The 10,461-nt window shown below is 29.3% G+C and overlaps 1 pseudogene; it reads right to left on the reverse strand.

Moving 5' to 3' along the window:
* Positions 1-6,870: 6,870 nt before the first annotated feature.
* LOC148563790 (protein FAR1-RELATED SEQUENCE 5-like) lies at positions 6,871-9,646 on the reverse strand (annotated as a pseudogene).
* Between the last annotated feature and the right edge of the window lie 815 nt (positions 9,647-10,461).

Raw genomic sequence — 10,461 nt, forward strand, 5'->3', positions numbered from 1 at the left:
GGACCGAATTGGTAGATTTGACTAAAAAACTAGTGACTCATATCTCTAATCGGTTCGGTCTAATTTAAAGATCGATTAAAGATAAAAACTAATAAAAATTGGTTAAAATTAGTAAAAGTTAGTCCAACCGAATCGATTGAGAGAAAATTTTAAAATTAATAAAAATGTAGTTTGAATTTAAGTTCTCTTTATACTACATGCTTCTCCTTCTCATTAAACTATATTATATTTTGTTATTTTATATGCTACTTATTAATTATATAGTAAAATTACACAATAATTTTTTTAAATATTATTTTAATTTTATACTCACTTATATTTAAATTAATTATATTTTTATTATTCATAATTATTAATATAAATGTTGTTAAACTTGCATAAATAAAAATATCAAATATTTTTATTAATTAAAATATAATTATTTTTTTATGATTATATTATATAATATTTATTAATATTATTTTTCAATAAATACATATCATATATAACAATATAATAAATATAAAAATATTTTAATATAAAAATAAAATTTAAAATATTTATTATGTAAAAAATATTAAAATTTCGTATACTTAATAATAATTGAATTATAATTTATTAATTATAATATAATTTATTGATTATAATTTATTAAAATTTAATTATTTTTAAAATATTAATAAAAATATATACTTTAAATTTTAATTTTAAATTTTAAATTATTTTTTATTTTTTATTTATATAAGATTAATTTTATCGATTTAAATAATAACTCATCAATCAAATCAATAAATTAGTAAATCAGTACAGGATTCTGACAACTACGGTGTTAAGATTCTGCTTTGCCTGCTTTTGAGTGCCAGTTTCGATCCAAGGACCTTATGGGTTAAAAGCAATGCTAATAAGCCTTAAACTACTTGGGAATAAGCGAAAAATGGGCCTAAACTTTTTAAACATCTTGGATGGTAGCCTTGCGTGGGCAACAAATTTATTATTTTAGGACTCATTTTGGTAAAGCCTACAGGATATGGTGGAAAAGATGCACCCTCTTTTTTTTACTATTTTTGAGCCAGGTTGAAATGGACATCCCTTAACAGACCTTACAATATCGTAATATTTACACATATTACATACTCACACATATCTCAAACCCGAATACATCTATTACGAGACACAAAAATCTTACCACTAAACCAAAATCTTGTGTGCACATGCACCTTCATCATAATGTAAATTAGATAACATAGCTAAGCCAAAATTATTGAGATTAAATAAAGTTTTACCGATTAATTTATTTTCTGTTCATATATAGCCCAGCCCAAAAAAATTGGCTTAGGTTCATAATTTGCAAAAATAAACTTCATAACAATTGACCAGAAATTGACAAAAAAAATTATAAAAAAAGATTTTTTTTTAAAATTTGGTTCAATTGTCTATTAGACCGAGTTTTTTCGGCTTTTACTAAGTAAAATCAATACTAACGATATATAATAGCTTGACACAATCTCACTCGAGTTTTGATCATAACCAAGACGGATTCAGAAATATTATTATGAAGAGGCTAATAATAACATATATAATATTAAAAATTATATAAAAAATTATATAATGTAATATATTTACAAAAATATATCGATAGAAAATATATTTTAAAGTGCAAAAAATATGTGTGTACTTTTTACTAACGAAGTTGTCATTCTTCATATCTAAAATTCATCGATAATAGAATTTGTGTCAAATTTTTTAGCAGTTTTCTTTTCAATATAATTAAAAGACAATTAACAAGAAATTCATCTTTTATTTTGTTTCTGAGTCATTATTCCTATTATTCATAGCTGAAAAAAAATTTTAGTTGTAGTAGTTGAAACAAAGAGAATTAATATAAAATGAATCAAAAAAGATCGTCATAAGATGAAAAAAAACCTATTTTATGGAATTTTAAAAAATTATTTATTATTTAATTAAAAAATATTAATAATAAAACTTTTTCAGATTTTTTTAATATTATTACCTAGTTTTTAAATATTAGAAATCATTAATATCTAGGTTGAAATAAATTTTTATTTATACTAAATTAAATATTAAATAAATTTTAAAAAATTAAATCATATTTAATAACTTACTATTATTAATTTTTTTTAAAAAAAAAGTTGAGACCAAGCCTCCACTCGTTCCTCTTGTGTCCGTTCCTAATCATAGCTCAACAAATATTTATGATTTATCCTTAGTAAAAGACATTTTAAACATATCTACGTGAGTTGTCACCTTAAAATAATAGATGAATTAGTGTATAAAAAATTAACAATATCTTGTTCAATAATATAAAGCAAGTTACTCAGATGGGTGAGCTCCTTGCCAGTTTTTGCTAACACAGGGCCTTAACAATTCATTCAATATACTAGCGAAATGTCAAAATATAAACTGAAACAATAACCTGAAGATATATCTTTTATCTTTTACTAATCAATATATATAGAAGGCCACGGATTCTTTACTTCATATTTTATGTGGGAGTATCATTAACCTATTTAAAAATAATTATAAGTTGAATCTTTTTTTTTTTTTAAAATTAATAATTAAAAATTAATTTCTATGTTTATTTTTTCTACACTTTTTTCCTTTTTTATTTTGATCTCAAATTTAAAGTATTGAAATATTTATTCTGTTAAAATTTTTGTTCTTTTTTTAATTACTGTTGTTATTCTCTCTTCCGCTCCCTCTGCCATCTCTTTTGTCCGCTTATTTTTATCGCGCAGCCCGCTTTCATAGTTGCCGCACAAGCCGTTTCGCCATGCAATCCGCTTCTCCGCCACCGCAACCTAATTTTTTATTAGGTGTCGTTTTCACCATATCTCTTAGGTAGCGTTTGTTTTGAGGTACTGAGACAGAGACTGAGAGACTGAGACTCAGTATCATGTTTGTTGGTTTAGAGACTGGTACTAAAATTTCTGTCTCTGTCTCCAAAATTTCAGTATTTCAGTACCTTCAAAAAGTGGGGACACATGGGACTAAAATTTTTAGAGTTGGAGACTGAAACTTTAATAACATTTTATACCTAAAATACCCTCATTTTAATTAATTAATTCCAATTTTATCCTTTGTACAAATTAAATTAGAGTTTTATTCTTGTTTCAATTTTTGTCTCTCATTTTGCACCAAACAGAATACTGAGATTTATTTCAATCTCTGTCTCTTAGTCTCTGTCTCTCAGTATCAGTCTTTATGTCTCTGTCTCTCCACCAAACGCTACCTTATATATGATATATTTTATTACTTCTTTCCAAACTCAAGTTCTATTTTACTTTATTTTGTTTTATTATTTTTTCTATGGCAATTTTTTTTGTAAATTTGAATGAAATTTAATTTCAATTTGTACTTGATATATATATGTTAGAGAAAATTTTGTTCCAATTGTGTATCAGTTATTCCATTTTTCTTCTATTTTTCTGGTTCATAAGTGTTGTTTATTCTTATAATGGAACTATAGTTATATATCAAAACAATTCTGAGTTATCACTCCAGATGTATTGGTGTTATGAAAATGCATATACCAAAAGGACCATAGTATTGTCCAGAATGTAAGATGAATATAATTGAGCCAACAGTTGCAAAAAGAACACCACTTAGTGCATGTTTGGGCGCCATTATTTTGTTAAAAAAAGATCTTTTTTCAATGAAAAAAGATCTTTTTTTATTTTTTAACGTGTTTGGCAAATTTCTAGTAGTAAAAGTAAAAGCACTAGTAAAATCAAAAAAAGATCTTTTTTGAGAAGCTGTAATTTACATCTTTTTTTAAAAGATCTTTTTTCCTTAAAAAAAAGATGTTTTTCATGTAATAAATAAACAAAAAAGTACTTTTATATTGTTATACCCAAACATAATTGATTGATAAAAAGACCTTTTTACATGAGATATCCAAACATAAAATTACTTTTACTTCTCTATAAGATCTTTTAAAAAAAGATAACTCGAAAAAAGATCTTTTTTAAAAAGCTCACCCAAACAAGCCCTTAGAGGTGCTGAAATATTTGGGATGGATTTGTTCAGGCAACTTCTCATGAGTTCTTGCAACTACTTATTGGTGTATGTTCAACATCATTTTGTGTTATTTTTCTTACTTTTATTTGTTATATCTCTACTGGTGCCTCAGTTTTATTTTCTTGTCCTTGACTTGAAATTTGTGCTTTAGTCCTTCTCCCACATTTGCTATCCTACTCACAGTAGATGTACTCATGATCTTCTTTAAAAAAAAAATGGATAATTGCAAGCCCAATGTCAACAATGATAAATTATGTCTTAAATATTACAACCAGAGTGACATTTCTAATTTTATCTAAGTGCTTTGCGGATCCTTGCAGCATAGACTAATATACTATGATATTTGCTGGGCAGTAATGCAATATTGGAATATTTCTGAAAGAGTCTTGCCTCTTTCTTCTCCCTCAAGTGAACATGGTTATAAGCCTGTTAGTTTAGTGAATGGAGAATATTCTCACACTTTGAGCTTGATTTATAGTGGCAATGTAGTCCCTTCACATGATACCTCAACAACTAACACTGTAAATCATGGTCCTGAAAGCAGTGGTAATGAGCTCCCTACCACAAATATGAAGCTTTCTAAGAAAACTAGGATGGTGTCAGTAATGTCAAATAATTCTGGGTCTGTTTCTGTTAATAATCAGTCTGAGTTAAACTACCAAAGTTCTGGCAACGGGTTCACTGTGGTGGCCTATTCACGTTCTTTGATAAACAGCCAATATAGTAATAATGCCCATTCAAATGATATTGTATTGCTAGTGAACTTTTCTCTGGAAACCAAAGAGAGCGCCCGAGTTGATTTTGAAAAAGTGGAACACAAAACAATTAACAATGTTGGGTCCATGGATTTGTCCTATAAACCTTTGTCATATGTATGAAATAAGTTTATTCATAATTGTTTTATGAACTTGAAGCTAACTGACACATAATGACTTTTACTATATTGGTCGAATAAAATTAGAAGTGGTCGAAATGCTCTAGGCATTGAAGTAGAAGGAGAAGGTAAAATTAGTTCTCAAAAATTAGAATAATATCCATAATAATTGTGTGACTTTATTTTATGATTAATATTGTACTTTATAACTTTATATGATTATTTGTATGATATACCAGTAGCATCTTTACGGAGATTAGGAACAATTAATTATGTCTTTTTTTTTTAAACTTAATAGGATAAACAAAAATTTTTATTATGCATTTTTTATTTCTCTCATTGTAAATCATTTTTTTCATTATTCTAAAAGGAACTTACTCATAATTTTGATTAAACCTCAAAATTATCAATGTTATTTATTCCATTTTTTTAATGATGAGCTCTTTTTTATTAAAATAAAAAAACAAATTGTATAGTATATATTTTACAACTATAAAAACAAAATTACTTAGGACTTGGATAATAATGATCCATTCACTAATCATACTAATTAGATGATCCTTATTATTATTATTATTATTATTATTATTATTATTATTATTATTATTATTATTATTATTATTATTATAACAAGATATAGCTTATTAGACTACTTTAAAATATAATTTTAAAATACATTTTATATTATTATATCTGTATAAATTATATACTTTCTGGTCTCTAGTCCAAATTTTATTAAACTTTTATCTAACATTAAACGACAATCTTTAGAAAGAAGCAACTTGTTAGTGTAACATCTGATCTTAAGACAAGGATTTGTATATTGAGAATCAACATGTATTGCATATGCTAGACAATAATAATCAGTGAAATGAGTATTCTTTTACATAGACTTTGGCTCTTCTCCCCATGATCTAAATAAGCCACATAAAAGAAGAAAATCTTCATTAAAAGACTTGACATTCTGTGAAGAACAGAACTACAAAAGTTACATTATCCTTCTTTTTTATTGCTCAAATGCACACAATCCGATCTCCATTCTGCTCAAGAGTCTTCACAAAACCTCCATCAAAGCTTAATTCTATGTATTTTTTACATCAAGTAAAATCAAATACGAATATTTTTAAATCTACCCAAACATAAAACTACGTTAATACGGGTCTCTTTTTATCTCAAATTGTGCAAGTGTGCATAATTTCATATTTCAAAAGCTTCAAAGCATAGCTGAGAAGCACAATGCCTCGGATATAGCAGATTAATAATAGTAAAAGACTAAACACGCTTTCTTAGCTACCAAACTTGTTCCAATTTCCAAATCCAAATTAGGGATCCCAAATAAAAGAAAAACTTAGCCAAGATTTTACCCAATTATCTCTCCGAACTATTCTTTCTCTCTCTCAATATTCAGCAACAAAATCCACTAATGAAAAAACAAATCACATGCTTACAACAAAATACATTATCACGGCTTGTCTCTCTTGTTGATTCAGAATCACTTTCTTGACTAGGCTTTCTGAAATAAAATAAAATTGAGAAGAACATTATGTTAATGACACACTAAACAAGTGGTTAGTTAATCAACTTCAGTTGAAAAAGTAAATTGGCCTCCTATAAAAGGACCAGGTTCTAGGCTACATTCATTTCGAAATAAGACAGAGAAGATGTTAAAATCTTGCCTTATATGGTTTCAACATAAATGGGGAAGACTTGTAGAGGCCCTCCTAATAAGAAGTGTTAAAATAATAGTTCGACATATAAAAATCTTGGTCTTGGCCTATTCACCAGCAGCAACAGTCATGCATTAATCAACATAACTTTATAAAATTATGTACTATCACACTTAATTATTGTAAGTTCTACTAAGAGGAGGCTAAGCATCAAGCTAAGCTACTAAAGCGCATCTTAGTGCGATTGCTGTTTAGATACATAATCCTAATTTGTATGTCTTCTTTTGTAACATAGGATTACAAGTACAACCCTCAACTGAATAATAACAAACTGAAAAAGAACAAAATAAGGAAAATTACATCAAAATATATTAAATAATCAGAAATTGGCCAATCATTTGAGTTCTACATTTAGAACTAGTTATATTGCAGTGGCACACTAATCTTAACCGTGAAGAAGATTTTGATGGGTCAATGTAGAGCTGAATGGTAGACAAGGAAATATTGTAATACTGCATCACAGATTCACTCCCATTCAACATCAGAGGTACACCCGCCCCATATGCATTCCATTCCTTAACAGATTTCCGCAAGTCCTCAAGCATTCTCATCGTATACCTACAATATAACCAATATAATATCATTAGTACCAGCTAATAAAAAGCAATTAAAACATTGTCGTAACTCATTGACATATATACTTACTACTTGATCATCTTCAATGTTCACCTAATCATCCAAGTCATCCTCAAATATGTCAATTTCACGGCCTTCTAACCGATCAATGCCTCAGCAAACATGACAAGTTGTTCGATTGTGGCCCTCCATGCCACACTGTCTATATCGATGTTTTTTTTATTGGACTGTGCAGTACTTCCTTTTGTCCTACATATTCTTGGGTCCCTTGGCATGCCATGTCCCATATCATTGGTTCCAAGGCCAGCTCCAGAAGCATTCACTTGCACATAATCTCTTGCACTATCTACATCATTAGCCAACTCTTTTTGTGTAGCATCTTTCTCCTTAAATTGTTTCAACAAATTCATAGCCTTTTTTTGTATAAATATAAATATCTCATTATCTTGGCAAGCAATATTAGCTAGTTGTCTAAACCAATCCATCAAACAACTGTATTGACTTAGCGTCAAAGAATTCCACCTAAATCCAGACGCGTTTTGCAAACTTACTTTGGCAGTATTGGTCCACTTAGACAAGACTAATGACCTTGGCAACTCATCTATATCTTCATGCACCAAGATGCAAACTATATATTCACAAGGTATGCTAAATGATTCCATTTTCATGCATGAACAATTGAACTCCATCTCAATGTTACAAAAGATATACGCCACATCTCATTTGGCGTTCGGTTCAAACTGACAGAGTAAATCACATAAGAACCAGTTTGCCTCATATTTATTACCTCCATTGATGCAGCTCGTACAAGGATTGAAACATATAAAATATTGATAGGGTGTAAACATTGGCAGCACTCCTCTCTAACTGTTCAAAACACATTTGCATACTGAATTTTCTATTCACAGATGTGAGGTTAGCCTGGACCTCTTTCCACCGAATATGGTCAACACATCGATTAAAGTGTTGAATAAACTCAACTAGATTGTACCTTGAATTGACATACTTTGCAATGATCGATTTTAATCTCTCGCACCGAGAAGTAGTCCAAAAACCAGCAAAAAACTTCTCTCTTATATGTGCAGTGCCCATGAATGTCTCTTCTTATACATATCTAGAATCCAATTCTTGTTTTCGACACCAAATTCCTCAACCATTTCAAACCATTTTTTATGAAATACATCAATTTCATAGTTACCTAACTTACACTTTTTAAACATGGAGGTGAATTGGGACTTGCCAATATTACTTATTGCATTGCGAATTAGATGCCATGCACATAGCCTATGATGTGCATTAGGAAACTCTTTCTCAATGACAAACTTCATTGATGGATCACCATCCATGATAACCAAAACATGTGCTTTCTCATTCATTGCCACCTTCAATTATTGTAACAACCACCTATATGTGTCTTTTTCCTCATCACAAATTAAAGCAACGACAAAAATAATTGTTTAGTTGTGATGATTGACACCAGAAAATACCACCAATGGACATATATTTATTCCTCTTATAGGTAGCATCAAAAGCCAACACATCGCCAAATAATGAGTAATCTGTCCTGCTGAGACCATTGCACCAAAATAAATTACGCAAAGTACCATCAACATCTATGTGATGATTAAAGTATAGAGAAGGGTCATTTATTGCTTGATCTTCCAGATACTTCAAAGCTGCATATACATCACCCGGTAATTGACGCCTCTGCTTTGCTATTTTATTATACATGTCCCTTTGCGTGAAAGAGAGATACTCATAGCCACCTGCCTGATTTGCTAATGCCTGATATATCTGCCCAACACTAATCTCACCCTTTTTCATGTTAATCATGTGGCCAATATCAGCTTCGGATATGAATCTATGCCCACGAAGCAATCCAGTCAACTGAGGATCCAGAAGCAGATGATTGTGTTCATCATAAAAATAAGAAATAAACCAACGATCACCAGGTGCATCTAAACGAATCTCCATCATTGCACTGCAACCACACCTTGTCTTTGGCGTGGGTTTCTTCTTACAGTTTCCAATGCCAAAATTATTTTGTGGTCTAAATCCTTCACGATGACATACAAAATGTTTTAACTTAAGTAAAATTTTTTAACTAAAGTACGCCCGCACGACTCTTCCTAGTCATGTTCTTCCGAGCACTAAAGCCTCTTGTCCTTGCATATCTATTATAAAACTCAAATGCAATGTCGACATCAGAAAATTGAAAGTGACATACGTCTTTGTCTCTGATGTTCCAAAATTTAATCATCCCAATGTCTTCGAGTGAATCAATGTTATATCCTTCATCAAAGCCGTGATCATCAAACATTGGTTTCACATTTGTGTCATCCTCATCCATATACTCTCTGTCAACTTTCTCTTGTTTTTCTTTGTTCTGCTCGTACTGGTCATATGATATATGCTTACGGTTAATCTCTTTATGAGAAAATTCTTGACCCATTACTTTCTGAACACTAATACACAATTCAAAATAAGTTTATATATAAGCTACCAAAAATGATAAGAACAAATATTTTTAAAATAGAAATCAAATTCCTTAAATATCATGCACACATTTATGCTTGAACTACCATGTAAACTAAAGGAAAAAATCATTACTCTTAACACTTTTTTTTCTTTCATCATGAATAGCTCAAGTTTCTTAATAATTTTCCAAGAGAAAAAGAATTTTTAAATCATATTCTGGTTAGTTCTTAAAATCTAATCCATGAAAAAAAGTTTGAGTGGAGTATAAATAACTAAATAATTTGCACATAAAGTGGTGAGGAGTGTGTTAAGTACTAATTCGGCTATATCAATGTGTGAATAACAAAGTTGAACATATTAACAAGATACTAACAAGTTGAGAAAAATTATTTTATTTTTGAAAGAATTGATAATTAGATATTTTCAACAATATAAAAGTATGTACGGAAATATAACCCCAAGCTACAGTGAATTCCTCGCTGAAGTCAAGCACCTTATTTTTTGTTTGGGGAATATTAGGTAAACAATGACTATCTTGAACAACATGAACAATCACCAATCAAATAAAAATAGTAAAATACACTACACCCTAATTTAATGCTATTAATTAAATTTATTCTTTTAACCCTATTAATTCATATTATTCACACATTGATCGAAAAAGTTATTGGCTACCTATACTTTTCCTTTTTATTTTCATTTGCTTGAATAAACTATATTATAAGAGATATTGAATGAAGACAAAGTACCAGTGCCACTTCGAGCCCTCACAAGGAACTCTTCCTTCTA

The sequence above is a fragment of the Arachis ipaensis genome, chromosome B5 (assembly GCF_059453495.1).
Source record: "Arachis ipaensis isolate K30076 ecotype BB chromosome B5, ASM5945349v1, whole genome shotgun sequence".
Lineage (NCBI taxonomy): Eukaryota > Viridiplantae > Streptophyta > Magnoliopsida > Fabales > Fabaceae > Arachis > Arachis ipaensis.